This window comes from Suricata suricatta, chromosome 6, assembly GCF_006229205.1.
Source record: "Suricata suricatta isolate VVHF042 chromosome 6, meerkat_22Aug2017_6uvM2_HiC, whole genome shotgun sequence".
NCBI lineage: Eukaryota > Metazoa > Chordata > Mammalia > Carnivora > Herpestidae > Suricata > Suricata suricatta.
The window spans coordinates 111,969,241-111,976,202 of record NC_043705.1 but is presented as its reverse complement, the minus strand read 5'-3'; positions in this window follow the sequence as shown (position 1 = coordinate 111,976,202).

The following is a 6,962-nucleotide window of genomic DNA, read 5'->3' as shown; positions in this document are numbered from 1 at the left end:
ACTTGTATTCTGTTCCTCCTTCTAATCTTTGTCCTTGGTAAATCTTACCCATTCTTTCATTTTACTCTGTCCAAGCCGCAGACTGATACATGGATCTTACCTGGAAATACAAGGACATTTTCTGGTTACTGTGGCTTTGGGACAATCTGTTTTCTGACAACTTGGTCATTGCTCAGAATTTTGTCGAATCCACTAATAAAAACTGGACATCAGTATTTGTATATTTTTAAGTGAGTAAGGAAATCCTTTTAAAAATATTCTTTCTGAGCCAAGAATTAAAATGCAAAACAGCATGTAGATGCTGAAGATTCAATATGAAGAAATAGCTTAGGAGTTCAGAAGCCTTAATGCACTTCATAAAACAAGAATGTTGTTTCTAAGGCTTCTATTCTCAAGTTTGTCTATAAAATTAAGTAGAAAAATGAGAAAAATGGAAGAAGCTCACATATTAAATAAGAAATTCAGACTAAAAATTCAGAAATATGTAAAACATATGTAAAATGAAAACATAACACCTCAGAACTTAAGTTCAAACAACGATAAGATTTGATTTATAGATTCTGTCTTTGCTGAACAGATGTATGCATATATGCACTCAAACTAATCACACCTTAGAAACAGAACCAATGAAAAATAAAACATGAATTCAGAATCTCAAAAAAAAAAAAAAACCCGATAGACTTCTTCTATAACACAATAAAATCCTTGAAATACTCCTTGCCAACAAATGCCTATGAAACAATGGGAGGCACTTAAAGGAGGAAGAAGCCTAGGGTCAAAGTAACAAACAAGAAATGAAAAAATCTGTTGTAACTGTAGAGTGTGCTCCTTTGTCATTGTAGCGCATTATAAACTTTAAAACAGCGCTCAGGCTGGTTTTATATGTACTACTCTTGATCCTACCTCATGTTTTGTTGCATTGGAAAAAGGTTTTTCTACCTTAAACCTCTAAAATATCAGGCTGAGGAAGCCTGACTTAAGAGCACTTATTAATAGCATTTCACGCCTATTTTATTACATTTAAACTGCCTTGAAATCATTGGAGTGTCTCAGCTAGGTTTCCCTTGAACTTGTTACCTTACTAAGACACCCAGAGTTTTTTTCCCAAAGGCAGTATCTTTTTCAAAAGTACCATCTTATGTTAGATTATTAGCTATGATGGCCACTTCAATTGGTTGGCAACATGAGGGGAATACAGGTCTTGAGTGTACTAAAAAGTTTTTGAAGACTTAATAATCCTATGATATGGTTTTTGTAGTGTTTTGTTTTTTTGACCTTTTTCTTGGTCTTCCATCTTCAGTATCTAAAAAGGCATTAGCCTAATGTCTAAAACTCTCCAGTAGTATTTAGATTTCCTTTTGTGAAAACTGGTAGAAGAAGAAGACAGCCTCTCCTGAAGTGTTAATGGGCAACCGTTCATCCACTCTATGTTCTTCTGCTGGGGGTACTAGAGCATCTAACATCTTCACTCTGATTTCATTTAAGCCACTCAAAATAATAGGACAGTTGCACTTCTACCACCACTCCAGAAACTTTAGAGACCACATTACTGCACAGAATTACTGGTTTAATTGATAGCATGAAGTTTGAAGGTTTTCTCTGAATGTTTATACTTTTTTATTGCTCCATAATTTAAGATATCCAAAAGTGAGCTGTTCAGCTACTCTGAGGATAAAAGAAACATCTGTGTAACAAAAGTATCTATACATTTCTAGATCTGTAAACTTAAAGCTGGAAGTGACTGTTTATACCACGCTCAGTTTTATGGACATAAACAGATCATTCTCATGTTTTGAGTCCTGGCATCTTTTTTTGAGTCCCAGGCTAGTATTTCCAATTGTCTACTAAACGTAAAACCCGGTTGCCCCCCAGCTTCTCAACCTCAACAGGCAAAAGCTTAACTTCATCTTTTCCCACAGAAGTTACTCAAGGTCCAGTTGGGGAAAACAAAAATCTCGGTATTTCAATATTTACTATCAATGGGTTAACTGGGTGTTGGATGGTGTAAGAGAAATGGTGACCAAAGGAAGCAATTTCTTGGAAAGAATCCAAGGGAAGGCGCTTGTGTTGAATTCACAGAACTCAGTGGTTTGTAAGAAAAATACCGTGGGTTCAGGGCTGTGAAGAAAGGTGCTGGTGCACCAGAAGTGGATGAGGGGTGGCCGAGGATGGAGCCCCCTGGGGAGGTGCAATTGTAGGCTGCTCCTGGTGTCTCTGAGGAGTCAAGATGAAACCGGTTCTTGGAAGGCCAAAAAAACCCATCTGGTGATTTCAACTGCAACCAGTGCTGGTCACCAGGCTGAAGGGGTTTGGCTGGGGAGAACCTGATGGGAACAACCAGAACATAAGAAGGCTCAAATCCTGTCTCCCCTCCTGTTTTCCAATTTCCTTCCATTTCCCCATTGGCAAAACCTAGCAGGGAGCCAGACTGCAAAGGAAAACTATTGTTTTCAGAGTTCTAGTTCCAGCCATGCAAAACAACGAACGGAAAAGTGGATTTCAAGTTGAGAGATAATACCTTTTCTCATCTTATCACAGCTGTCATGTCTACTCGTCCTTCAAGTATCAGCTAGGACAGCCTTCCCTGACCCCAGAGATAGGGCTCTGTAAGTTCTCTCTTCCTTTACTCTCATATGTTTTGATTAGAGGCAAAGATATAATCACAAGAATCTCTCTTTTTTTGTCTCTTTCTGTCTTTGTCTCTGTCTCTGTCTCTCTCACACACACAACAATAGGAGAACAAAAAGCTCATTAAGAATCAAATATAGTTAGAAAATAGTTTTCATTTATCAGACTACAATAAAAGGGTCAGTAAGGCCAATTCTGATGAAAAATTTAATAAAAAGCAGTTGCTAAATGTAAACTGGTGGTTTATCATATTGTCTTGATAATGTGTTCTCTAAAACTCCCCATGAGCTTGTAAACCTCTAAAGCTTTGTCACAGTAGAGGTGCTCAATAAAGATGCTGCTGAGTTAAAGAAGGAAGGCAGCCAGGGAACCTTCTTTCACTCAGAGGGTGAGAGGAAGAGATGATAAAACCAATTTCTTGAGTTTCATTCTAGGAGTGTTGACATTACACCACTTCAGGAAATTTTCCTACTTTTTTAATGTATATAAATCTCTCCATAAAGAGATTTAAAAGCTTCATTAGTTTTTGACCACTTTCTTAGACCATACACAAAAATAAATTCAGAATTGATGAAAGACCTAAATGTGAGACAGGAAGCCATCAAAATCCTAGAGACAGCACAGGCAGCAATCTCTTTGACACTGGCCATGGCAACCTCTTATTAGATATGTCTCCCAAGGCAAGGGGAAAAAAGCAAAAGTAAACTACAGGGACTTCATCAAGATAAAAAGCTTCTGCACGGCAAAAGAAATAATCAACAAAACTAAAAGGCAATCTTTGGAATGGAAGAAGATATTTGCAAATGACATATCTGATAAAGGGTTAGTAACCAAAATATATAAATAATTTATATTTCAGGACTCAAAAAGCAAATAATCCAGTTAAAAAATGGGCTGAAGACATGAACAGGCATTATTCCAAAGAAGACATCCAGATGGCAAACAGACATTTGAAAAGATGCTCAACACCACTCATTATCAGGGAAATATAAATCAAAACTATAATGAGATATCACCTCACACCTGTCACAATGGGTAAAATTAACAACTCAGGAAACAGTAGATATTGGAGGGGATGGGGAAAAAGGGGTACCCTTTCACACTGTTGGTGATAATACAAACGGGCACAGCTACTCTGGAAAACAGTGTGTAGGTACCTCTGAAAGTGAAAGACAGAACTCCCCTATGACCCAGCGATTTCACTATTAGGTATTTATCTAAAGGATACAAAAATACTGATTTGAAGGGAAACATGCATCTGATGTTTGTATAAATATTATCAACAATAACCAAATTATGGAAAGAGCCCGTGTCCATTGACTGATGAATGGATAAAGAAGATGTGTGTGTGTGTGTGTGTGTGTGTGTGTGTGTGCGCAATGGAATATTACTTGGCCATCAAAAAAGAGTGAAATCTTGCCAATTGCAACAATGTGGATGGAGCAAGAGTGTATTATGCTAAGCGAAATAAGTCAGAGAAAAACAAGTAACATAATTTCATTCATATGTGGAATTTAAGAAACAAAACAGATGAAGATGGATTGGGGGAAGAGGCAAACCATAAAATAGACTCTTAATTATAGAGAACAAACTAAAGGTTACTGGGGGAAGGTGGACGAGGGAACGGGTTAAATGGGTGATGGGTATTAAGGAGGGCACTTGTTGTGATGTATTATATGTAAGTGATGAATTTCTAAATCCTACACCTGAAACTAACATTACACTGTATATTAAATGGAATTTAAATAAGAGCTTGAAAAAATGAATAAAAATAGTAAATTTTATTATTTTTTCTTTTTTCTTTAATGTTTATTTATTTTGAGAAAGAGAGTGCAAGCAAGGGAGGGACAGAGAGAGAGGGAGGAGACACAGAAACCAAAGCAAGCTCCAGGCTCCAAGCTGTCAGCACAGAGCCTGATGTAGAGACTGAACCCACAACTGTGATCATGACCTGAGCCGAAGCCTGGCGCTCAACCAACTGAGCAACCCAGGTGCCCCTAGTTTTTTTCAATATAAACATATATAAAGAATGAAACAAAACAACTACAGTTTTACCATGTAGATAATCTCAATCAACACTTAAAAATAAGTAATATATGTGCATAGTTAGAAAATATTAAAGCTAGAGAGGCACAAAACAAGACCATGAAAATTTTCCTCTTTCTGCTCCAGTCCCTTTAATGGAAAGATTTTTGGTTAATGTTTTAAAGATTTGCTGCTCTAGTATGGTTCAAGCTGTTTGTTTTCAGCCTAAATTACATTAAATTGTATTCCTGAGCACTATATATCCTCCAAAACCATCATGATATGGTAACATGATAAAACTCGATATGTCTTCAATAATATGTAGTTTAATTAGTTCATTGTGGAGATAAAGTTCAGAGACAAAGTTTGTGTAACTACTCAGAGCCCCCAGATCAATAACAAAGCTATGAATACAATTCAAAATTCCTGCTTTCCCATCTGAATACATATATTCCCCCTAATTCAAGTAACAGATACAGAAGAATTGACTAAAAACATATGTCTTAAACCAGATGACAGATCATCTATAATTATTTTGCTTCTATAGAGTACAGATTTTTAGACAGAAGAGAAGAACTCCTAATATTTTTGCAGTACTAATGTTAGAACTATTCAGGCAAAAAATTCACATCTCACCAGGTGTTTCACATGAGTCTGACAACTGTTTTTAAAACATTGCTAATCCTTTAAGCCTGTATCCTAACATAATTCGTGTTTGTGTACCTCATTACAAATAGAAATGGGAATATTCTCTAACTATTAGACTCAATGATAGTTTCCTTAGCAAAATCCTAGCCTCACATGCCCTGTAAAAGAAAGGAGGTAACAGTTCTTTTATATTGGCAATATTACATCTGAGATGCAAATGCTGTGTTCTTTGGATTTCTTTGCCATCATCAAGAGTGTCCTTATCTTGACAGAGTGAGGGATTTGAGGGATGGTGTTGTGGGAGTAAAAAAGACAACACAATGCATGTGTAAATTTTAAAGAATACTAAGTGGAAAATAAATGCAAATACTCCCTAAAATGCATCTGTGTTTATGGGGAGTAAGAATCTGAATTAATTACTAAAATAAACATATCTAGAGCAATTAATAAATTCAATCTGTGTTATTTTAGGGTTAATGTTCTGATTAAAGAACTGAGGATTAGCTGGGTATTTCTCAAAAGAAAAAATGCAGATGATCCATTAAAATAGAAGATTACCTAATAATCAGATTTGCAAAACTAATAATAATGATAATATCCAATGTGATCAAAAGTGGAAAGATGGAGACTTTCATACATTGTTGCAAGAGGTGCTAATTGGCCTAATTTTCTGGAAGGCAATTTGCCTTGTCTATTAACATTTTAAATGTGCCTGCCTTTTGATTCAATAAGTCCAATACTAGAATCTATCACAAGGAATTAATTGAAAAGTGCACCAAAAAATCTAAGTGAAAGGATTTTGTTGCTTATAACAACAAATAGCTGAAGAATTCCTCCATGTCTATCAATAAAATGTTGGTCATTTGTTTAATAAATATACAGCCATTAAAAAGAATGATGTAGATCCATTTGCATTGACATAGAAAGATGGTAATGATATACAATTAATAAAAAGGAAAGAAAACTGTGGAATAGGCTACAAAGAATATGTTTACAACTGTTTGTGTGAGTGTTTTTAGACATTTAGACATATAGATATAGTAATACACTTAGTTTGACATGGAATATATTTGTGTACTGCTTTACACTAAGTTGTATTGTTAAATTATTTTACAACAAGCTTTTATTATATTTATAATCAGCAAGGATAATAAAGGTATTCCAATTCTGAAAGGAAAAAAGACCATGCACATATTATTAATTTTTAGCTCTGGGATGTGGAGAGTCATTTGGTAAAGATCCCTAAAACATTGAGAATTTCTTTCCCTCTTTTTATTCTATAGAATGTCAGAATTAAATTTGGCAGGCTGTATTTGACAGGATATAGGCACAAAGAAATGCCCTAGTTGTATATGCATAGGAACTCTCGGTTCAGTCTTAATCTTTTGCCTTCATCTGATAGCCTGTGATAAATGCTACAATGATGTAGGGCAAGGTTAATTCCCAGTAATAATAGCTAGTATTTGTGGAAACTTACCACATGACAGGTACTGGTCTCAGTGCTTTAAGTGTATCAACTCATTTAATCCTCACTATGACTCTGAATAATAGGTGCTAATGTTATGTTTCTTTTACAGATGAATTACCTGAGAGGTTTCAAAAGCTTAAGTAATAGGCCCAATATGGCAGAGCCAGTAAATGGCTGCCTCTAGTAAGAAGTC